At 41.7% G+C, this 25,497-nt stretch overlaps 1 protein-coding gene across 3 annotated transcripts in view; it reads left to right on the forward strand.

The window, feature by feature from the left end:
* The window catches only part of LOC139762020 (thymidylate kinase), a 114,039-nt gene that overhangs the window by 6,960 nt on the left and 81,582 nt on the right, over nt 1–25,497 (forward strand). The gene's annotated exons all lie outside the window — the stretch shown is intronic.

Raw genomic sequence — 25,497 nt, forward strand, 5'->3', positions numbered from 1 at the left:
TCAAAGACTTTGGAATGGTAGATGTCAAACTAGTTGGCTATGTCTTCTTTAAATATCTTGATGTCTTAACCATATATGTTGCAGCTAGTGGGCAAAACCTAATTCGACAGTATACAGATAGACTCAGAGCTGTTGCAGGGTACATTCCTAATTATTTGTTGTAGATATCAGAATTGTCAAACTGATGTACTTAGCTTATATTAGGTCTCCAACAGATTGTCATGCAGTTTTGGTCATATGTAACAGCATAGGTATTGACAAACTTGAAAAAAAAATGCATCGAAGACAGAATACTTGAAATCATTCTTATGATAGGACAAACTTTTTATGTTGGTCCTGATTTTGTTGTTTCTAAAGAATTGTTAAACCATCTATGCCATGGCACCAGTGAATCTAAATGGATCCAAATAACAGCTGACCATGTGAAAATGTCTGGAGTATATAATTTGTGAGACTAGGAATCCGCAGCATTTCCTGCCTTCCTTTCAGAATCTGTGTACTTATAATCTTCATGTTCAACTCCAGACTGTAAACAATATAGCCCATTGACAGTTCTCGTGATTCTGCTGCTGGGAGGGCAGGTAGTGCTGCCATTGTGATCCAGCCCAATGTTGGTAGATTAGAGAAAAATGTGAGATTATACAATTGGGCATCTACCCTACAAACTGAATTGTCTGCATAGGGGATAGGGTAGACAGAATACTTCCCACATATTCCCCGCGTGTCGTAGAAGGCGACCAGAGGGAGCGAGAGTGGTGGGCTGGAAACCCTCTTCTCCTTGTATTACCCATTTCTAAATGGGGAAACAGGAGTCAAGTGGGGAGTGCTCATCCTCCTTGAAGGCTCAGACTGGGGTGTCTGAATGTGTGTGGATGTAACCAAGATGAGAAGAAAGGAGAGATAGGTAGTATGTTTGAGGAAAGAAATCTGGATGTTCTGGCTCTGAGTCAAACGAAGCTCAAGGGTAAAGGGGAAGAATGGTTTGGAAAAGTCTTAGGAGGAAAGTCAGGGATTGGTGAGAGGACAAGAGCTTAGGAAGGAGTAGCATCACTCCTGAAGTAGGAGTTGTGGGAGTATGTGATAGAGTGTAAGAAAGTAAATTCTAGATTGATGTGGGTAAAACAGAAAGTGGATGGAGAGAGATGGGTGACTATTGGTGCTTATGCACCTCGTCATGAGAGGAAAGATCATGAGAGGCAAGTGTTTTGAGAACAGCTGAGTGAGTGTGTCAGCAGCTTTGATGCACAAGACCAGGTATTAGTGATGGGTGATTTAAATGCGAAGGTGAGGAATATGGCGGTTGAGGGTATGATTGGTGTACATGGGGTATTCAGTGTTGTGAATGGAAATGGTGAAGAGCTTGTGGATTTGTATGCTAAAAAAAGACTAGTGATTGGGAATACCTGGTTTGAAAAGAGAGATATACATAAGTATATGTATATGAGTAGGAGGGATGGTCAGAGGGCATTATTAGATTATGTGTTGGTTGATAGGCATGTAAAAGAGAGACTTTTAGATGTTAATGTGCTGAGAGGGGCAGCTGGTGGGATGTGTGATCACTATCTTGTGGAGGTGAAGATAAAGATTTGTAGAGGTTTTAAAAAAAAGAGAAAATGTTGGGGAGAAGAGAGTGATGAGAGTAAGTGAGCTTGGAAAGGATACTCGTGTGAGGAAGTACCAGGAGAGACTGAGTGCAGAATGGAAAATGGTGAGAGCAAATGATGTGAAGGGAGTGGGTGAGGGATGGGATGTATTTAGGGAAGCAGTGATGGCATATGCAAAAGATGCATGTGGTATGAGAAAGGTGGACTAAAAAGGGTAGTGAGTGGTGGGATGAAGTAAAATTGTCAGTGAAAGAGAAAAGAGAAGCATTTGGATGATACTTGCAAGGGAGGAGTGCAAATGACTGGGAGATGTGTAAAAGAAATTGGCAGGAGGTGAAGAGGAAGGTGCAAGGGTTGAAAAAGAGGACAATTGAGAGCTGGGGTGAGAGAGTATCATTGAGCTTTAGGGAAAAAAAGATGTTTTAGAAGGAGATGAATAACATGCATAAGACAAGAGAACAAATGTGACCATTGGTGAAGGGGGCAAGAGAGGAGGTAATAACAGGTAGCAATGAAGTGAGGAGATGAAGTGAGTATTTTGAAGGTTTGTTGAATGTGTTTGACAATTGAATGGCAAATGTAGGAAGTTTTGATCGTGGTGGTGTGTGAAGAGAGAGGGTCAGGGAGAATGGTTTAGTTAAGAGAGAAGAGATAGTGAAAGCTTTGCAGAAGATGAAATCTGACAAGGTGGTGGGTTTGGATGTATTGCAGTTGAATTTACTCAATAAGGGGGTGACTGTGTTGTTGATTGGTTGATAAGGATATTCAGTGTATGTATGGATCATGTTGAAGTGCCTGAGGGTTGGCATAATATATGCATAGTGTCATTGTACAAAGGCTAAGGGGATAAAGGTGAGTGTTCAAACTACAGACACATCAGTTTGTTGAGTATTCCTGGGAAATTTTATAGGAGGGTGTTGATTGAGAGGGTGAAGGCATGTACAGAGCACCAGATAAGGGAAGAGCAGTGTGGTTTCTGAGGTGGTAGAGGATGTGTGGATCAGGTTATTGCTTTGAAGAATGTGTGTGAGAAACACTTAGAAAAACAGATGGATTTATAATAGAAAAACAGATGGATTTAAATGTAACATTTATGGATCTTGAGAAGATATATGATAGTGTTGATAGAGATGCTTTGTGGAAGATCTTAAGTGCATATGGTGCAGGAGGTAAGCTGCTTGAAGCAGTGAAAAGTTTTTACCAGACATGTAAGGCATGAGTAGGAAGAGAGGAGAGTGATTGGTTTACAGTGAAGGTCGGTTCGCACCAGGGTTGTGTGATGTCCCCATGGTTGTTTGATTCGTTTATGGATGGGGTGGTTAGGGAGGTAAATGCAAGAGTTTTGGAGAGAGGGGTGAGTATGCAGTATGATGGGGATGAGAGGGCCATGAAAATGAGTCAGTTGTTAGCTGATGATACAGCTCTGGTGGCGGATTTGTGGGAGAAACTGCAAAAGTTGGTGACTGAGTTTGGAAATGCTTGTGAAAGGAGAAAGTTGAGAGTAAATGTGAATAATAGCAATGTTCAGTGGGGTTGAGGGACAAGTTAATTAGGATGTAAGTTTGAATGGAGAAAAACTGGAGGAAACTAAGTGTTTTAGATATCTGGGAGTGGACTGAGCAGTGAATGGAACCATGGAAGCGGAAGTGAGGCACAGGGTGGGGGAGGGGCAAAGGTTTTGGAAGTGGTGAAGAATGTGTGGAAGGAGAGAACATTATCTTGGAGTGCAAAAATTGGTATGTTTGAAGGAATAGTGGTTCCAACAATGGTATGTGATTGCTTGGCATGGGCTATAGATATAGTTGTGCGGAGGAGGGTGGATGTGTTGGAAATGAAATGTTTGAGGACAATATGTGGTGTGAGGTGGTTTGATAGAGTAAATGATGAAATGGTAATAGATATGCATGGTAATAAAAAGAGTGTGGTTGAGAGAGCAGAAGAGGGTGTGTTGAAATGTTTTGATCATATGGAGAGAATGAGTAAGGAAAGATTGACAAAGAGCATATATGTATCAGAGGTGGAGGGAACAAGGAGAAGTGGGAGACCAAATTGGAGATGGAAGAATTGAGTGAAAAAAGATTTTGAGCAATCGGGGCCTGAACATAAAGGAGGGTGAGAGGTGAGCAAGGAATAGAGTGAATTAGAACAATGTGGTTTACCAGAGTCGACGTGCTGTCATTGGACTGAACCAGGGCCTGTGAAACGTCTGGGGCCTGGATGTAGATAGGGAGGTATGATATTGGTGCATTACACATGACAGCTAGAGATTGATGTAACGAATGTGGCCTTTTTTGTCTGTTTTCTTGGCACTACCTCACTGAAGCACGGTGTAGCGACAGGAATGGATGAAGGCGAGCAAGTATGAATATGTACGTGTGTATGTATGTATATGTCTGTGTATGGATATGTGTATATGTTGATATGGTTATGTATGCATATGTGAATGGGCATTTCTGTATATATACATGTGTATTTGAGTGGATGGGCCTTTCTTCGTGTTTCCTGGTGCTACCTCACTTATGCAAGAAACGGCGATTAAGTAAATAACATATGCTTTTTGCTTGAGCTGCTGGAAAGCACTGCAACAGATAGCTTGATAATCTCTGATTCTTTATCTTCACACCTTAACCTTGAAAACCTGAGGTCAGAGTGTAACATGTTAGTCTCTGAAGCCAGAGATAAATATTTAAACTATTGCTCAAGGGATTCAGATGAAATTGTCATGGATTCCCTCTTATATAGGCCTCCGTAAGCATGACAAAGCTGATGCTTTAGCCAAACTTGCACTTAGTAAAGGTCATGTTAAAAACAACATTGGGTCGTCAAATAGAAGCCTCAAAACTGTAATTAGAAAGGAACTAACAGACCTCTTTGAAGCATGAAGATGAGTTCAGATAAGCGCAAGAAGAAACATTTTTCTTCACAGTAAAATGTGTAAAGTAAAACATGTAGTATATGGAGAAAGTAATAAGATCAGCAGATTACATGATGTAACTGCTAGACTAAGGCTAAGCTATAGGCACTTTTGGCACTTTGGCCCATTGGGAGATGTTATTCATGTGAGTTGTAAAGTTTATGGCCAAATACTTGGCATTTCAGGGATAGGTCTAAACAAAACCTGCAAGAAATGTCACAACACTCTATTGTTAATAACAAGATACTTGAAATTTTAAGTTTGTATCTTTTTTTTTTTTCTTTTTTTTTGTTTTGCATCTAGTTGGTAAAATTTACCATATGAAAGTACAGATACACTGCCGAATTTCCAGCAACTGATGGTTCGGCACCTCCTTTAGTCTGGACAAAATTAAGTGAGGGAGCTTGAAATTATTTCGGCCACCAAACTAGTTTACTGGGCAGCCACAGATGGCGTTGTGTGTAGGGCATGCTTATTTATATTGCTTACACCACTTGGTGGTGATACTGCAATTCTGTGAGATCCTTAGCTTATTTTGCTTAAATTTAACCCTAGCTATGGCTTCTAAGACATATGAGAGTGTCAGTCGTTGTGTCACATGTAAACACCAGTCCATATCGATCCAAGATAAAGTAGAACTGTTGAAAAAGATGGACCATGGTGTTTCGGTCGTAAGCTATGTGACATCTACAGTATTGGTTCATCAGCTGTTTATGATAAAGCAAAGGGAGAAAATATTGAAATTCTATGCAGACAGCAATTCCAAGAAGCAGATAATGATTAGAAAAACTATGAAAGATGGTAAGAGTACTGAGCACGATTGAGTGATGATGGAATGGTTTTGACAGCGTTAGAGTGATGGAGTGGACTTGTCAGGTAGCATGATAATGGAACAGGCAAAGTTGTTCCATAAAGAACCTAAATTACGACATTTGATATTTGTTTGATTTAAATTTCCAGCAGTCCATGGTATACTTTAGATACGAGAGGTGTATGATTAGTGGGTTAGAGGTGTGTTGATGAATTATTATTACGTGACCACGGTTGGTCCCGGAAGATGATTTATCCGGCAAGGCTTTGGAACCACAAGTGCTGGAAAATCAGTGCTGTACTTGTGTGTATTGAAACAGCTGCAATGAATTGCAACATCCTCTGGAATATTAACCCAACTAAGGTCTGATTAAGACCCTTTGTGACCTCTGTAATCCTTTTGCACTACCACTCACAGGATGAACATGGGATGCAAAATAAACTAGCTGGTGTTACTGACACAAATCAGTCAATCAGTCAAAGCAATAGGACATGAGGCAGAAGGTTCTGAACTTGATTAACTCTACATAGTTGCTACTGTACTTTCTCTGAGGCTCCTGTGCTTACTCTGATCCTCCCCCTGCATCCTCTACCACATAGTCAGAATCAAGTAATACATGATCATTTTTTCCTAATGGTATTTCATGTTTAATGTGCTTTATTTCTGTGCCAAGTTGCATAATGAGGTCTAGTAATGATCATGTGTTATTGCCCACTAGATCTCATGTTCTCCATAACATGTTGATTTAGGAAATTCTCCCATACATGTTCAGGGAACTTGCATCTCCATGTCTCCTTGTCATCATGAGTATCTGAGTTCCATAAGTCTGTATCCATGTAATTGAAATCCTCCATTACCTGTAATTTACCATCTTCATTAAAGGAGTGTTAAGCTGCTTCTCTCACTGTCCTCATTGTTCCTTCTATTTTATCAATGTACACTTGCCATAGGTCACTGTAATTCCTTGGAGGGTTACAGCCTCACACACAGTAGTGCACTTCCTCCCCAACATAATTTTACCCATTATGTATAGTCTGAAGGTTCTGTCTATGAATAGCTCCTGGAATTTTATGTTATCTCTTATTAAGGAGGCCAGTTTCCTTTCTCTTTATCATCTGTTGTCCCATCTTGTTAACATGTACTCTTCTAGGCAGAATGAACACTGTTTAGATTCCTCCTTTTTTAACTGTTAGTCAGTTTTCAAAATCTCTCTGCCTCTTGTTTCTTTTTTGCCTTGCCACTCTTAACATACTTACAATCCTTTGAAGTCATCTTTTCTCTGGCATACTTGTCTGAGTGTCTCAGCACCTGCTGACTAAACACTCCATATCAACTGTTACCCTTAGTGACATTTTCCTTGTGTTATTCCAGTATGATCCCATTTTACTGACTGCAGAAACCTTGTGAGCTGCAGATGTCAGTTCCAATTTGTCCAGCTACTGTTCTTCTTGGTTGTGTTCCCAAGTTTTTCTGCCTTCCTTGCCTAGAAGGTGTTCTTGATCCAATCTGATCATAATTTCTTCTTGTACAACTACCCACATTTGAATGGTAGCCCATCTCTCTCTTATATCCTGTGAATGTACTATGTCCTCTTCCTTTTGTTATTCAACTTATCTAGATTCTGCTTTTTCATTGTATCACAGCAGTTATGAACTGCCTGTGCCCTCTTAAGGCCTAATGCACACTATATCACCGATCCTGGTTTGCTCTCGCTCTGGTTGAATATTATTACATGTATTTCAATGGGAGCATGCACACTTACCACTCACAGTTCGCATCACGCACAAGCAATGGTCATCCAAAAGATACTTTGAGTGAAGAGGGAGCGAATCATGACTGGAGTGAGAGCAACCGTGCATTAACCAATGGTCTTGCTCCGGTCTTGGCCCAGTCATCAATGAGGTGGGAGGCTGTAATGCCTCACAACATCACTGTTGAGGCAGTTGACCTTATGATAAATGGGGAGAAATGCATTTTGTATCTTACCTGAGATGCCAGCTTTTGTCTTGGAGTGATGGCTTCTTTAAAGGTTGTGTTTGCCTTAGATATTTCCGCCTTAATTTTTGACAGAATAAATTCAGTGCTGATGTTCATTCAAAAGTACAGAAAGAATTTGCTTTCATCAGATGAGGATAGAGGGTGTGAAGTTCCATCTGTTTTCCTCTCCTCTAACATTGGATGGAGGCAGCCAAGTTCTCCCTTTCCTGTTTTGTTTGTTTGTTTCTTCTTCCTCTTCGTCCAGGGCTGTGGTGATCATAGATGACTTAAACGAAGAAAAATCCATCTTCCTTTGCTAGATGCAATGACACTAAACAGCCTGCAACAAGAGTGGACTGGGATGACTGTTGCTTGAGTATGAGCATGCCATGAGTGGAGCAGTAGGTGGGCATTACCCATGACTGTGAGCATAGTGAGAGCGTCCCGTGGGCATAGGGGGAGCAGAGCTATAGTGTGCATCAGGCCTAAGTCTCCTAAGCAGTCCTTTCAGGATTCTACCCTTCCTATCCTCTTTGGAACCCTCGTAATCCCTACAACACAATTCCTCTCAAATTTCTTTAGTTTTGTTGTATTCTTAACCTAGTATAGTCTCATTAGCAGTACTATCCATTCCTTCCACTGTCAATATTTTTAGAATCTACAGTATCTCTACACCTTAATTCATGGTCAATATTTTTAGCTCTGCAGTATTCTTCAGTTCTAGACTCAACCCTTATCTGGTTATCTACTTCATTATCTCCAGGCTTCTCTTCGTCAGCTTTGTTGTTTCCCTCTGCCTCAAATGAGCTGTAATACCTTGCCTTTCATCCTATATGTTGTCCATGACAACAGCTTCTCCAAATTCTCTAACTTTGTTGTTAAGTTCCCTAACTTTCACACAGTTCCTCAGCCTCCCATTCTCTCTGGAAGTATTTGTGTTCCTGAAATATCATCCATTGTGTAACCTTTTCTTCCAAGAGGCATATTCTCTGGACAAGCTTACTTAGTACTGCCAATTATTGAAGGCCATAAGCTACCAGTTCCCTCTCCAGCTTCACACTGACTTCATTGCTCTCCTTTGTGAAACTCAAAATTATTTCCATTTGCCCATGCCTTACTTTCCATTATATTCCATCTTCTTCATACCATGCTGGCATTTCACTCAAGTTGGATTGTATAATTACCTATTCCTACTGTTTTGGGAGGGAGTTTTACATTCCTGGGTCCTCACCTCTTGAACATTTTCTACAATCATACACTTAAATTTTTGTATGCTGTCTACTTTAACCATGTCTTCAGTCATCTTACTTCATTTATCCACCACTAGTTCAAACAACAAGTAAGCATAGTAATAATAATGATAATATATTATTATATTTTATATTATACTTTGTCACTGTCTCCTGCGTTAGTGAGATAGCGCAAGGAAAGAGACGAAACAATGGCCCAACCCACCTGCATACACATGTATATACATACACGTCCACACACAGCACATATACATACCTATTTATCTTAACGTATACCTTTAGATACACACACAGACATATATACACATGTACATAATTCATACTGTCTGCCCTTATTCATTCCAGTCGCCACCCCGCCACACATGAAATGACAACCCCTCTTCCCCCTGCATGTGCATGAGGTAGTGCTAGGAGAAGACATCAAAGGCCACATTCGTTCACACTCAGTCTCTAGCTGTCATGTATAATGCACTGAAACCACAGCTCCCTTTCCATATCCAGGCCCCACAAAACTTTCCATGGTTTACCCCAGACACTTCACATGCCCTGGTTCAATCCATTGACAGCATGTCGACCCCAATATACCACATCGTTCCAATTCACTCTATTCCTTGCATGCCTTTCACCCTCCTGCATGTTCAGGCCCCAGTCACTCAGAATCTTTTTCACTCCATCTTTCCACCTCCAATTTGGTCTCCCACTTCTTGTTCTCTCCACATCTGACACATATATCCTCTTTGTCAATCTTTCCTCACTCATTCTCTCCATGTGACCATACCATTTCAAAACACTCTCTTCTGCTCTCTCAACCACACTCTTTTTATTACCACACATCTCTCTTACCCTTTCATTACTTACTCGATCAAACCACCTCACACCACACATTGTCCTCAAACATCTCATTTCCAGCACATCCACCCTCCTCGGCACAGCTCTATTTAGAGCCCATGCCTTGCAGCCATATAACATTGTTGGAACTACAATTCCTTCAAACATAGCCATTTTTGCTTTACTAGATAACATTCTCGACTTCCACACATTTTTCAATGCTTCCAGAACTTTCGCCCCCTCCCCCACCCTATGATTGACTTCCGCTTCCATGTTTCCATCCGCTGCCAAATCCACTCGCAGATATCTAAAACACTTCACTTCCACTTTTTCTCCTTTCAAACTTACCTCCCAGTTGACTTGTCCCTCAACCCTATTGTATCTAATAACCTTGCTCTTATTGACATTTACTCTCAGCTTTCCTCTTTCACACACTTTACCAAACACAGTCACCAGCTTCTTCAGTTTCTCACCAATCAGCCACCAGCACTGTATCATGAGAGGCAAGTGTTTTGGGAGCAGTTGAGTGAGTGTGTTAGTAGTTTTGATGCATGAGACTGGGTTATAGTGAAGGGTGATTTGAATGCAAAGGTGAGTAATGTGGCAGTTAAGGGAATGATTGGTGTACATGGGGTGTTCATTGTTGTAAATGGAAATGGTGAAGAGCTTGTAGATTTATGTGCTGAAAAAGGACTAGTGATTGGGAATACCTGATTTAAAGAGAGATATACATAAGTATACATATGTATGTAGGAGAGATGACCAGAGAGTGTTATTGGATTACTTGTTAATTGATAGAGACTTTTGGATGTTAATGTGCTGAGAGGTGCAACTGGAGGGATGTCTGATCATTATCTTGTGGAGGCGAAGGCGAAGATTTGTAGAGGTTTTCAGAAAAGAAGAGAGAATGTTGGGGTAAAGTGAGTGGTGAAAGTAAGTGAGCTTGGGAAGGAGACTTGTGTGAGGAAGTACCAGGAGAGACTGAGTACAGAATGGAAAAAGGTGAGAACAAAGGATGTAAGGGGAGTGGGGGAGGAAGGGGATGTATTTAGGGAAGCAGTGATGGCTTGCACTAAAGATGCTTCCGGCATGAGAAGCGTGGGAGGTGGGCAGACTAGAAAGGGTAGTGAGTGGTGGGGTGAAGAAGTAAGATTATTAGTGAAAGAGAAGAGAGAGGCATTTGGACGATTTTTGCAGGGAAATAATGCAAATGAGTGGGAGATGTACAAAAGAAAGAGACAGGAGGTCAAGAGAAAGGTGCAAGAGGTGAAAAAGAGGGCAAATGAGAGTTGGGGTGAGAGAGTATCATTAAATTTCAGTGAAAATAAAAAGATGTTTTGGAAGGAGGTAAATAAAGTGCGTAAGACAAGGGAACAAATGGGAACATCAGTGAAGGGGGCTAATGGGGAGATGATGATAAGTAGTGGTGGGGTGAGAAGGAGGAGTGAGTATTTTGAAGGTTTGTTGAATGTTTTTGATAATAGAGTGGCAGATAAAGGGTGTTTTGGTCGAGGTGGTGTGAAAAGAGAAAGGGTTAGGGAGAATTGGGTAAACAGAGAATAGGTAGTAAAGGCTTTGTGGAAGATGAAAGCCGGCAAGGCAGCAGGTTTGGATAGTATTCCAGTGGAATTTATTAAAAAAGGGGGTGACCGTATTGTTGACGGGTTGGTAAGGTTATTTAATGTGTGTATGACTCATGGTGAGGTGCCTGAGGACTGGCGGAATGCCTGCATAGTGCCATTGTACAAAGGCAAAGGGGATAAGAGTGAGTGCTCAAATTACAGAGATATAAGTTTGTTGAGTATTCCTGGGAAATTATATGGGAGGGTATTGATTGAGAGAGTGAAGGCATGTACAGAGCATCAGATTGGGGAAGAGCAGTGTGGTTTCAGAAGTGGTAGAGGATGTGTGGATCAAGTGTTTGCTTTGAAGAATGTATGTGAGAAATACTTAGAAAAGCAAATGGATTTGTATGTAGCATTTATGGATCTGGAGAAGGCATATGATAGAGTTGATAGAGATGCTCTGTGGAAGGTATTAAGAATATATGGTATAGAAGGTAAGTTGTTAGAAGCAGTGAAAAGTTTTTATTTAGGATGTAAGGCATGTGTAAGTGTAAGAAGAGATGAAAGTGATTGGTTCTCAGTGAATGTTGGTTTGCGGCAGGGGTGCATGATGTCTCCATGTTTGTTTAATTTGTTTACGGATGGGGTTGTTAGGGAGTTGAATGCAAGAGTCTTGGAAAGAGGGTCAAGTATGCAGTCTGTTGTGGATGAGAGGGCTTGGGAAGCGAGTCAGTTGTTGTTTGCTGATGATACAGCGCTGGTGGCTGATTTCGGTGAGAAACTGCAAAAGCTGGTGACTGAATTTGGTAAAGCGTGTGAAAGCAGAAAGCTGAGAGTAAATGTGAATAAGAGCAAGGTTATTAGATACAGTAGGGTTGAGGGACAAATTAATTGGGAGATAAGTTTGAATGGAGAAAAACTGGAGGAAGTGAAGCGTTTTAGATATCTGGGAGTGGACTGGCAGCGGATGGAACCATGGAAGTGGAAGTGATTCATAGGGTGGGGGAGGGGGCGAAAGTTCTGGGAGTGTTGAAAAATGTGTGGAAGTCAAGAATGTTATCTTAGAAAGCAAAAATGGGTATGTTTGAAGGAATAATGATTCCAACAATGTAATATGGTTGTGAGGCATGGGCTATAGATAGACTTGTGCGGAGGTGGGTGGATGTGCTGGAAATGAGATGTTTGAGGACAATATATGGTGTGAGGTGGTTTGATTAAGTAATGAAAGGGTAAGAGAGATGTGTGGTAATGAAAAGAGTGTGGTTGAGAGAGCAGTAGAGGGTGTTTTGAAATGGTGTGGTCACATGGAGAGAATGAGTGTGGAAACATTGATAAAGAGAATATATGTGTCAGAGGTGGAGGGAACGAGGAGAAGTAGAACACCAAATTGGAGGTGGAAAGATGGAGTGAAGAAAATTCTGAGTGATTGGGACCTGAACATGCAGGAGGGTGAAAGGCGTGCAAGGAATAGAGTGAATTGGAATGATGTGGTATACTGGGGTCGACGTGCTGTCAATGGATTGAACCGGTGCATGTGAAGCGTCTGGGGTAAACCATGGAAAGTTGTGTGGGGCCTGGACGTGGAAAGGGAGCTGTGGTTTTGGTGCATTATACATGACAGCTAGAGACTCAGTGTGAACGAATGTGGCCTTTGTTATCTTTTCCTAGTGCTACCTCGCACACATGTGGAGGGAGGGGGTTGTCATTTCATGTGTGGCGGGGTGGCGACAGGAATGAATAAAAGACAGTATGAATTATGTACATGTGTATGTATGTATATGTCTGTGTGTATATATATGTATACATTGAGATGTATAGGTATGTATATGCATATGTGGACGTGTATGTATATATATGTGTATGAGGATGGGTTGGGCCATTCTTTCATCTGTTTCCTTGCGCTACGTCGTCAACGAGGGAGACAGCGACAAAGTATAATGAATAGATAAATATAGATATAATATTTATTTTATTTGTATATGACAGCATGTTGACCCTGGTATACCACATCGTTCCAATTCACTCTATTCCTTACATGCCTTTCACCCTCCTACATGTTCAGGCCCCGATCACTCAGAATCTTTTTCACTCCATCTTTCCACCTCCAATTTGGTCTCCCACTTCTTGTTCCCTCCACCTTTGACTCATACATTCTCTTTGTCAATCTTTCCTCACTCATTCTCTCAATGTGACCAAAACCATTTCAAAACACCCTCTTCTGTTCTCTCAACCACACTCTTTTTATTACCACGCATCTCTCTTACCCTTTCATTACTTACTTGATCAGACCACCTGACACCTTATATTGTCCTCAAACATCTCATTTCCAGCACATCCACCCTCCTCCGCTCAACTCTATCTATGGCCCATGCCTCACAACCATATATCATTGTTGGAACCACTATTCCTTCAAACATACCTAGTTTTGCTTACCAAGATAATGTTCTCGACTTCCACACATTCTTCAATGCTCCCAGAACTTTTGCCCCCTCCCCCACCCTACGATTCCGCTTCCATGGTTCCATCCGCTGCCAAATTCACTCCCAGATATCTACAACACTTCACTTCTGCCAGTTTTTCTCCATTCAAACTTACCTCCCAATATATATTTATATATATTTATATTTATTTATTATACTTTGTCGCTGTCTCCCGCGTTAGCGAGGAAGCACAAGGAAACAGACGAAAGAATGGCCCAACCCACCCACATAGACATGTATATACATACACGTCCACACACACAAATATACATACCTATACATCTCAATGTATACATATATATACACACACAGACATATACATATATACACATGTACATGATTCATACTGTCTGACCTTATTCAGTCTTGTTGCCACCCTGCCACCACATGAAATGACAACCCCTCCCCTGCATGTTCGCGAGGTAGCGCTAGGAAAAGACAACAAAGGCCACATTCGTTCACAGTCAGTCTCTAGCTGTCATGTATAATGCACTGAAACTACAGCTCCCTTTCCACGTCCAGGCCCCACAAAACTTTCCATGGTTACCCCAGACGCTTCACATGCCCTGGTTCAATCCATTGACAGCACGTCAATCCCGATATACCACATCGTTCCAATTCACTGTATCATGAGAGGCAAGTGTTTTGGGAGCAGTTGAGTGAGTGTGTTAGTAGTTTTGATGCATGAGACTGGGTTATAGTGAAGGGTGATTTGAATGCAAAGGTGAGTAATGTGGCAGTTAAGGGAATGATTGGTGTACATGGGGTGTTCATTGTTGTAAATGGAAATGGTGAAGAGCTTGTAGATTTATGTGCTGAAAAAGGACTAGTGATTGGGAATACCTGATTTAAAGAGAGATATACATAAGTATACATATGTATGTAGGAGAGATGACCAGAGAGTGTTATTGGATTACTTGTTAATTGATAGAGACTTTTGGATGTTAATGTGCTGAGAGGTGCAACTGGAGGGATGTCTGATCATTATCTTGTGGAGGCGAAGGCGAAGATTTGTAGAGGTTTTCAGAAAAGAAGAGAGAATGTTGGGGTAAAGTGAGTGGTGAAAGTAAGTGAGCTTGGGAAGGAGACTTGTGTGAGGAAGTACCAGGAGAGACTGAGTACAGAATGGAAAAAGGTGAGAACAAAGGATGTAAGGGGAGTGGGGGAGGAAGGGGATGTATTTAGGGAAGCAGTGATGGCTTGCACTAAAGATGCTTCCGGCATGAGAAGCGTGGGAGGTGGGCAGACTAGAAAGGGTAGTGAGTGGTGGGGTGAAGAAGTAAGATTATTAGTGAAAGAGAAGAGAGAGGCATTTGGACGATTTTTGCAGGGAAATAATGCAAATGAGTGGGAGATGTACAAAAGAAAGAGACAGGAGGTCAAGAGAAAGGTGCAAGAGGTGAAAAAGAGGGCAAATGAGAGTTGGGGTGAGAGAGTATCATTAAATTTTAGTGAAAATAAAAAGATGTTTTGGAAGGAGGTAAATAAAGTGCGTAAGACAAGGGAACAAATGGGAACATCAGTGAAGGGGGCTAATGGGGAGATGATGATAAGTAGTGGTGGGGTGAGAAGGAGGAGTGAGTATTTTGAAGGTTTGTTGAATGTTTTTGATAATAGAGTGGCAGATAAAGGGTGTTTTGGTCGAGGTGGTGTGCAAAGTGAGAGGGTTAGGGAAATGATTTGGGTAAACAGAGAATAGGTAGTAAAGGCTTTGCGGAAGATGAAAGCCGGCAAGGCAGCAGGTTTGGATAGTATTCAGTGGAATTTATTAAAAAAGGGGGTGACCGTATTGTTGACTGGTTGGTAAGGTTATTTAATGTATGTATGACTCATGGTGAGGTGCCTGAGGACTGGCGGAATGCGTGCATAGTGCCATTGTACAAAGGCAAAGGGGATAAGAGTGAGTGCTCAAATTACAGAGGTATAAGTTTGTTGAGTATTCCTGGGAAATTATATGGGAGGGTATTGATTGAGAGGGTGAAGGCATGTACAGAGCATCAGATTGGGGAAGAGCAGTGTGGTTTCAGAAGTGGTAGAGGATGTGTGGATCAAGTGTTTGCTTTGAAGAATGTATGTGAGAAATACTTAGAAAAGCAAATGGATTTGTATGTAGCATTTATGGATCTGGAGAAGGCATATGATAGAGTTGATAGAGATGCTCTGTGGAAGGTATTAAGAATATATGGTATAGAAGGTAAGTTGTTAGAAGCAGTGAAAAGTTTTTATTTAGGATGTAAGGCATGTGTAAGTGTAAGAAGAGATGAAAGTGATTGGTTCTCAGTGAATGTTGGTTTGCGGCAGGGGTGCATGATGTCTCCATGTTTGTTTAATTTGTTTACGGATGGGGTTGTTAGGGAGTTGAATGCAAGAGTCTTGGAAAGAGGGTCAAGTATGCAGTCTGTTGTGGATGAGAGGGCTTGGGAAGCGAGTCAGTTGTTGTTTGCTGATGATACAGCGCTGGTGGCTGATTTCGGTGAGAAACTGCAAAAGCTGGTGACTGAATTTGGTAAAGCGTGTGAAAGCAGAAAGCTGAGAGTAAATGTGAATAAGAGCAAGGTTATTAGATACAGTAGGGTTGAGGGACAAATTAATTGGGAGATAAGTTTGAATGGAGAAAAACTGGAGGAAGTGAAGCGTTTTAGATATCTGGGAGTGGATTGGCAGCGGATGGAACCATGGAAGTGGAAGTGATTCATAGGGTGGGGGAGGGGGCGAAAGTTCTGGGAGTGTTGAAAAATGTGTGGAAGTCAAGAATGTTATCTTAGAAAGCAAAAATGGGTATGTTTGAAGGAATAATGATTCCAACAATGTAATATGGTTGTGAGGCATGGGCTATAGATAGACTTGTGCGGAGGTGGGTGGATGTGCTGGAAATGAGATGTTTGAGGACAATATATGGTGTGAGGTGGTTTGATTAAGTAATGAAAGGGTAAGAGAGATGTGTGGTAATGAAAAGAGTGTGGTTGAGAGAGCAGTAGAGGGTGTTTTGAAATGGTGTGGTCACATGGAGAGAATGAGTGTGGAAACATTGATAAAGAGAATATATGTGTCAGAGGTGGAGGGAACGAGGAGAAGTAGAACACCAAATTGGAGGTGGAAAGATGGAGTGAAGAAAATTCTGAGTGATTGGGACCTGAACATGCAGGAGGGTGAAAGGCGTGCAAGGAATAGAGTGAATTGGAATGATGTGGTATACTGGGGTCGACGTGCTGTCAATGGATTGAACCGGTGCATGTGAAGCGTCTGGGGTAAACCATGGAAAGTTGTGTGGGGCCTGGACGTGGAAAGGGAGCTGTGGTTTTGGTGCATTATACATGACAGCTAGAGACTCAGTGTGAACGAATGTGGCCTTTGTTATCTTTTCCTAGTGCTACCTCGCACACATGTGGAGGGAGGGGGTTGTCATTTCATGTGTGGCGGGGTGGCGACAGGAATGAATAAAAGACAGTATGAATTATGTACATGTGTATGTATGTATATGTCTGTGTGTATATATATGTATACATTGAGATGTATAGGTATGTATATGCATATGTGGACGTGTATGTATATATATGTGTATGAGGATGGGTTGGGCCATTCTTTCATCTGTTTCCTTGCGCTACGTCGTCAACGAGGGAGACAGCGACAAAGTATAATGAATAGATAAATATAGATATAATATTTATTTTATTTGTATATGACAGCATGTTGACCCTGGTATACCACATCGTTCCAATTCACTCTATTCCTTACATGCCTTTCACCCTCCTACATGTTCAGGCCCCGATCACTCAGAATCTTTTTCACTCCATCTTTCCACCTCCAATTTGGTCTCCCACTTCTTGTTCCCTCCACCTTTGACTCATACATTCTCTTTGTCAATCTTTCCTCACTCATTCTCTCAATGTGACCAAACCATTTCAAAACACCCTCTTCTGTTCTCTCAACCACACTCTTTTTATTACCACGCATCTCTCTTACCCTTTCATTACTTACTTGATCAGACCACCTGACACCTTATATTGTCCTCAAACATCTCATTTCCAGCACATCCACCCTCCTCCGCTCAACTCTATCTATGGCCCATGCCTCACAACCATATATCATTGTTGGAACCACTATTCCTTCAAACATACCTAGTTTTGCTTACCAAGATAATGTTCTCGACTTCCACACATTCTTCAATGCTCCCAGAACTTTTGCCCCCTCCCCCACCCTACGATTCCGCTTCCATGGTTCCATCCGCTGCCAAATTCACTCCCAGATATCTACAACACTTCACTTCTGCCAGTTTTTCTCCATTCAAACTTACCTCCCAATATATATTTATATATATTTATATTTATTTATTATACTTTGTCGCTGTCTCCCGCGTTAGCGAGGAAGCACAAGGAAACAGACGAAAGAATGGCCCAACCCACCCACATAGACATGTATATACATACACGTCCACACACACAAATATACATACCTATACATCTCAATGTATACATATATATACACACACAGACATATACATATATACACATGTACATGATTCATACTGTCTGACCTTATTCAGTCTTGTTGCCACCCTGCCACACATGAAATGACAACCCCCTCCCCCTGCATGTTCGCGAGGTAGCGCTAGGAAAAGACAACAAAGGCCACATTCGTTCACAGTCAGTCTCTAGCTGTCATGTATAATGCACTGAAACTACAGCTCCCTTTCCACGTCCAGGCCCCACAAAACTTTCCATGGTTACCCCAGACGCTTCACATGCCCTGGTTCAATCCATTGACAGCACGTCAATCCCGATATACCACATCGTTCCAATTCACTCTATTACTTGCACAACTTTCACTCTCCTGCATGTTCAGGCCCTGATCACTCAGAATCTTTTTCTTTCCATCTTTCCACCTCCAATTTGGCCTCCCACTTCTCATTCCCTCCACCTCTGACACATATATCCTTTTTGTCAATCTTTCCTCACTTATTCTCTCCATTTCAAAACACCCTCTTCTGCTCTCTCAACCACACTCTTTTTATTACCTCACATCTCTCTTACCCTCTTATCTCGATCAAACCACCTCACACCACTTATTGTCCTCAAACATCTCATTTCCAGCGCATCCGCCCTCCTCCGCACAACTCTATCTATAGCCCAAGCCGCGCAACCATAGTACATTGTTGGACCCACTATTCCTTCAAACATACCCATTATTGCTTTCCAAGCTAACATTCTCGACTTCCACACATTTTTCAATGCTCCCAGAACTTTTGCCCCCTCCCTGACCCTATGATTCACTTCTGCTTCCATGGTTCCACTGCCAAATCCACTCACGGATATCTAAAACAGTTCACTTCCTCCACTTTTTCTCCATTCAAACTTACCTCCTAATTGACTTGTCCCTCAACCCTACTGTACCTAATAACCTTGCTCTTATTCACATTAACTCTCAGCTTTCTTCTTTTGCACACTTTACCAAACTCAGTCACCAGCTTCTGCAGTTTCTCACATGAATCAACCACCAGCGCTGTAACATCAGTGAACAACAACTGACTCACTTCCCAAGCTCTCTCATCCACAACAGACTGCATACTTGCCTCTCTTTCCAAAAGTCTTGCATTCACCTCCCAAAGAACCCCATCCATAAACAAATTAAACAACATGCCATGGAGACATCATGCACCCCTGCCACAAACCAGCATTCACTGAGAACCAATCACTTTCATCTCTTCCTACTTGTACACATGCCTTACATCCTTGATGAAAACTTTTCACTGCTTCTAACAACTTACCTCCCACACCATATATTCTTAATACCTTCCACAGAGCATCTCCATCAACTCTCTCATATGCCTTCTCCAGATCCATAAATGCTACATACAAAACCATTTGCTTTTCTAAGTATTTCTCACATACATTCTTCAAAGCAAACACCTGATCCACACATCCTCTACCACTTCTGAAACCACACTGCTCCTCCCCAATCTGATGCTCTGTACATGCCTTTACCCTCTCAATCAATACCCTCCCATATAATTTCCCAGGAATACTCAACAAACTTATACCTCTGTCATTTGAGCACTCACTTTTATCCCTTTTGCCTTTGTTCAATGGCACTATGCAAGCATTCCGCCAATCCTCAGACACCTCACCATAAGTCATACATACATTAAATAACCTTACCAACCAGTCAAAAACACAGTCACCCCCTTTTTGAATAAGTTCCACTGCAATACCATCCAAACCTGCTGCCTTGCCGGCTTTCATTTTCTGCAAAGCTTTTACTACCTCTTCTCTGTTTACCAAATCATTCTCCCTAACCCTCTCACTTTGCACACCACCTCGACCAAAACACCCTATATCTGCCACTCTATCATCAAAACATTCAACAAACCTTCAAAATACTCACTCCATCTCCTTCTCACATCACCACTACTTGTTATCAACTCCACATTAGCCCCCTTCACTGATGTTCCCATTTGTTCCCTTGTCTTACGCACTTTATTTACCTCTTTCCAAAACCTCTTTTTATTCTCCCTGAAATTTTGTGATACTCTCACCCCAACTCTCATTTGCCCTCTTTTTCACCTCTTGCACCTTTCTCTTGACCTCCTGCCTCTTTCTTTTATATATCTCCCAGTCATGTATTTTAACTTTCTAAAAGGGGAAACGGAAGAAGGAGTCACGCAGGGAGTGCTCATCCTCCTCAAAGGCTCAGATTGGGGTGTCTGAATGTGTGTGGCTGTAACCAAGATGAGAAAAAAAGGAGAGATAGGTAGTATGTTTGAGGAAAGGAACCTGGATGTTTTGGCTCTGAGTGAAACGAAGCTCAAGGATAAAAGGGAAGAGTGGTTTGGGAATGTCTTGAGAGTAAAGTCAGGGGTTAGTGAGAGGACAAGAGCAAGGGAAGGAGTAGCGCTACTCCAGAAACAGAAGTGGTGGGAGTGTGTGATAGCATGTAAGAAAGTAAACTCTAGATTGATATGGGTAAAACTGAAAGTGGATGGAGAGAGATAGGTGATTATTGGTGCATATGCACCTGGGCATGAGAAGGATCATGAGAGGCAAATGTTTTGGGAGCAGCTGAGTGAGTGTGTTAGTAGTTTTGATGCACGAGACCGAGTTATAATGATGGGTGACTTGAATGCAAAGGTGAGTAATGTGGCAGTTGAGAGAATAATTGGTGTACATGGGGTGTTCACTGTTGTAAATGGAAATGGTGAAGAGCTTGTAGATTTATGTGATGAAAAAGGACTGGTGATTGGGAATACCTGGTTTAAAAAGAGAAATATACACAAGTATACGTATGTACGTAGGAGAGATGGCCAGAGAGCATGATTGGATTATGTGTTAATTGATAGGCGCACGAAAGAGAGACTCTTGGATGTTAATGTGCTGAGAGGTGCAACTGGAGGGATTTCTGATCATTATCATGTGGAGACGAAGGTGAAGATTGGTAGAGGTTTTCAGAAAAGAGGAGAGAATGTTGGGGTGAAAAGAGTGGTGAGAGTAAGTGAGCTTGGGAAGGAGACTTGTGTGAGGAAGTACCAGGAGAGACTGAGTACAGAATGGAAAAAGGTGAGGACAAAGGGCGTAAGTTGAATGGGGGAGGAATGGGATGTATTTAGGGAAGCAGTGATGGCTTGCGCAAAAGATGCTTGTGGCATGAGAAGCGTGGTAGGTGGGTTGATTAGAAAGGGCAGTGAGTGGTGGGATGAAGAAGTAAGATTATTAGAGAAAGAGAAGAGATAGGCATTTGGACGATTTTTGCAGGGAAAAAATGCAAATGAGTGGGAGATGTATAAAAGAAAGAGGCAGGAGGTCGAGAGAAAGGTGCAAGAGGTGAAAAAGAGGGCAAATGAGAGTTGGGATGAGAGAGTATCATTAAATTTTAGGGAGAATAAAAAGATGTTTTGGAAGGAGGTAAATAAAGTGCATAAGACAAGGGAACAAATGGGAACTTCAGTGAAGGGGGCTAATTGGGAGGTGATAACAAGTAGTGGTGATGTGAGGAGATGGAGTGAGTTTTTGAAGGTTTGTTGAATGTGTTTGATGATAGAGTGGCAGATATAGGGTGTTTTGGTCGAGGTGGTATGGAAATTTAGAGGGTGATGGAGAATGATTTGGTAAACAGAGAGGAGGTAGTAAAAGCTTTGCGGAAGATGAAAGCCGGCAAGGCAGTGGGTTTGGATGGTATTGCAGTGGAATTTATTAAAAAAGGGGGTGACTGTATTGTTGACTGGTTGGTAAGGTTATTTAATGTATGTATGATTCATGGTGAGGTGCCTGAGGATTGGCGGAATGCTTGCATAGTGCCATTGTATAAAGGCAAAGGGGATAAAAGTGAGTGCTCAAATGACAGAGGTATAAGTTTGTTGAGTATTCCTGGTAAATTATATGGGAGGGTATTGATTGGGAGGGTGAAGACATGTACAGAGCATCAGATTGGGGAAGAGCAGTGTGGTTTTAGAAGTGGTTATAGATGTGTGGATCAGGTGTTTATGTTGAAGAATGTATGTGAGAAATACTTAGGAAAGCAAATGGATTTGTATGTAGCATATATGGATCTGGAGAAGGCATATGATTGAGTTGATAGAGATGCTCTGTGGAAGGTATTAAGAATATATGGTGTGGGAGGCAGTGAAAAGTATTTTTCGAGGATGTAAGGTATGTGTACGTGTAGGAAGAGAGGAAAGTGATTGGTTCTCAGTGAATGTTGGTTTGCGGCAAGGGATTGTGATGTCTCCATGATTGTTTAATTTGTTTATGGATGGGGTTGTGAGGGAGGTGAATGCAAGATTTTGGAAAGAGGGGCAAGTATGCAGTCTGTTGTGGATGAGAGAGCTTGGGAAGTGAGTCAGTTGTTGTTTGCTGATGATACAGCGCTGGTGGCTGATTCGTGTAAAAAACTGCAGAAGCTGGTGACTGAGTTTGGGAAAGTGTGTGAAAGAAGAAAGCTGAGAGTAAATGTGAATAAAAGCAAGGTTATTAGGTACAGTAGGGTTGAGGGACTAGTCAATTGGGAGGTAAGTTTGAATGGAGAAAAACTGGAGGAAGTAAAGTGTTTTAGATATCTGGGAGTGGATTTGGCAGCGGATGGAACCATAGAAGCGGAAGTGAATCATAGGGTGGGGGAGGGGGCAAAAGTTTTGGGAGTGTTGAAGAATGTGTGGAAGTCAAGAACATTATCTCGGAAAGCAAAAATGGGTATATTTGAAGGAATAGTGGTTCCAACAATGTTATATGGTTGTGAGGAGTTGGCTATAGATAGAGCTTTGCGGAGGAGGGTGGATGTGCTGGAAATGAGATGTTTGAGGACAATGTGTGGTGTGAGGTAGTTTGATAGAGTAAGTAATAATTGGGTAAGAGAGATGTGTGGTAATAAAAAGAGTATGGTTGAGAGAACAGAAGAGGATTGTTTTGAAACGGTTTTGTTACATGGAGAGAACGAGTGAGGAAAGATTGACCAAGAGGATATATGTGTCAGTGGTGGAGGGAACGAGCAAATGACTGGGAGATGTATAAAAGAAAGAGGCAAGAGGTCAAAAGAAAGGTGCAAGAGGTGAAGATGAGGGCAAATGAGAGTTGGGGTGAGAGAGTATTAGTAAATTTTAGGGAGAATAAAAAGATGTTTTGGAAGGAGGTAAATAAAGTGCGTAAGATAAGGGAACAAATGGAAACTTCAGTAAAGGGGGCTAATGGGGAGGTGATAACAAGCAGTGGTGATGTGAGAAGGAGATGTAGTGAGTATTTTGAAGGTTTGTTGAATGTGTTTGATGATAGAGTGGGAGATATAGGGTGTTTTGGTCGAGGTGGTGTGCAAAGTGAGAGGGTTAGGGAGAATGATTTGATAAACAGAGAAGAGGTAGTAAAAGCTTTGCGGAAGATGAAGGCCGGCAAGGCAGTGGGTTTGGATGGTATTGCAGTGGAATTTATTAAAAAAGAAGGTGACTGTATTGTTGACTGGTTGGTAAGGTTATTTAATGTGTGTATGACTCATGGTGAGGTGCCTGAGGATTGGTGGAATGCTTGCATAGTGCCCCTGTACAAAGGCAAAGGGGATAAGAGTGAGTGCTCAAATAACAGAGGTATAAGTTTGTTTTGAGTATTCCTGGGAAATTGTATGGGAGGGTATTGATTGAGAGGATGAAGGCATGTACCAAGCATCAGATTGGGGAAGAGCAGTGTGGTTTTAGAAGTGGTTATGGATGTGTGGATCAGGTGTTTATGTTGAAGAATGTACATGAGAAATTTTTAGAAAAGCAGATGGATTTGTATGTGGCATTTATGGATCTGGAGAAGGCATATGATAGAGTTGATAGAGATGCTCTGTGGAAGGTGTTAAGAATATATGGTGTAGGAGGCAAGTTGTTAGAAGCAGTGAAAAGTTTTTATTTAGGATGTAAGGCATGTGTACGTGTAGGAAGAGAGGAATGTGATTGGTTCTCAGTGAATGTTGGTTTGCGGCAGGGGTGTGTGATGTCTCCATGGTTTTGATTTGTTTATGGATTCACTTCCGCTTCCATGGTTCCATCCGCTGCCAAATCCACTCCCAGATATCTAAAACACTTCACTTCCTCCAGTTTTTCTCCATTCAAACGTACCTCCCAATGGACTTGTCCTTTAACCCTACTGTACCTAATAACCTTGCTCTTATTCACATTTACTCTCAGCTTTTGTCTTTCACACACTTTACCAAACTCAGTCACCAGCTTCTGCAGTTTCCCACATGAATCAGCCACAAGTGCTGTATCATCAGCGAACAACAATGACTCACTTCCCAAGGTCTCTCATCCACAACAGACTGCATACTTGCCCCTCTTTCCAAAACTCTTGCATTCACCATCCTAACAACCCCATCCATAATTAAACAACCATGGAGACACCACACACCCCTGCCGCAAACCTACTTTCACTGAGAACCAATAACTTTGCTCTCTTCCTGCATGTACACAGGCCTTACATCCTCGATAAAAACTTTTCACTGCTTCTAACAACTTGCCTCCCACACCATATATTCTTAATACCTTCCACAGAGTATCTCTATCAATATATAGATACATATACATACACAGACATATACATTTATACACATGAACATATCCATACTTGGTGCCTTCATCCATTCCCATCACCACCCCGCCACACATGAAATAGTAACACACACACACACACCAGTAAGGCGGCGCCAGGAACAGACTAAAAAGGCTACATTCGTTCAAAGTCAGTCTTTAGCATTCGTGTGTGGTGCTCCTGCTTCTCCCAGTTCCCTCCACCTCTGACATATATATCCTCTTTGTCAGCCTTTCCTCATTCATTCTCTCTATATATCCAAACCATTTTAACTCACCCTCTTCTGTTCTCTCAACCACACACTTATTATTACCAAACATCTCTCTTACCCTTTCCTTACTTAATCTAACCACCTTACAGCATTTATTGTCCTCATAAATTTCATTTCCAACACATCCACCCTCATCCATACAACCATATCTATATCCCATGCCTCCCAACCATATGATATTGTTGGAAGAACGGTTCCTTCAAATATTCCATTTTTGCTCTCCGAGATAATGTTCTCTCCACACATTCTTCATCGCTCCCAGAATCTTTGCCCTCTCTCCCACCCCATGACTCACTTCCATTTCCCTGGTTCCATTCACTGCTATGTCGACTCTAGATATCTAGCACACTTCACTTCCTTCAATTTTTCTTCCTCCAAACTCATCCCAATTAACTTGTCCCTCAACTCTGCTGTGCCTAATAACTTTGCTCTTATTCATATATACTCTCAACGTTCTCCTTTTACCCACTTTTCCAAGCTCAGTCACCAATTTCTGCAGTTTTTCACTTGAATCAGCCACCAGTGCTCTATCATCGGCGAGCAACAACTGACTCACTTCCCAGGCTCTCTAATCCCAGTAGACTACATATTCACCCCTCCCTCCAAAATTGCAACTCTGTAGTCTTTCTCTCATACTGAATCTTGAAGCTCTCCTCCTGTTAAATAATAATGATACTGGGGCCTTTCACTCTGAACCACTGTGTGTGTGTGATTGGACTCTGTGTGCATGTAGCTGCACTACCAAGTGAAAA

Source organism: Panulirus ornatus, chromosome 3 (assembly GCF_036320965.1).
Source record: "Panulirus ornatus isolate Po-2019 chromosome 3, ASM3632096v1, whole genome shotgun sequence".
NCBI classification, from domain to species: Eukaryota; Metazoa; Arthropoda; class Malacostraca; order Decapoda; family Palinuridae; genus Panulirus; species Panulirus ornatus.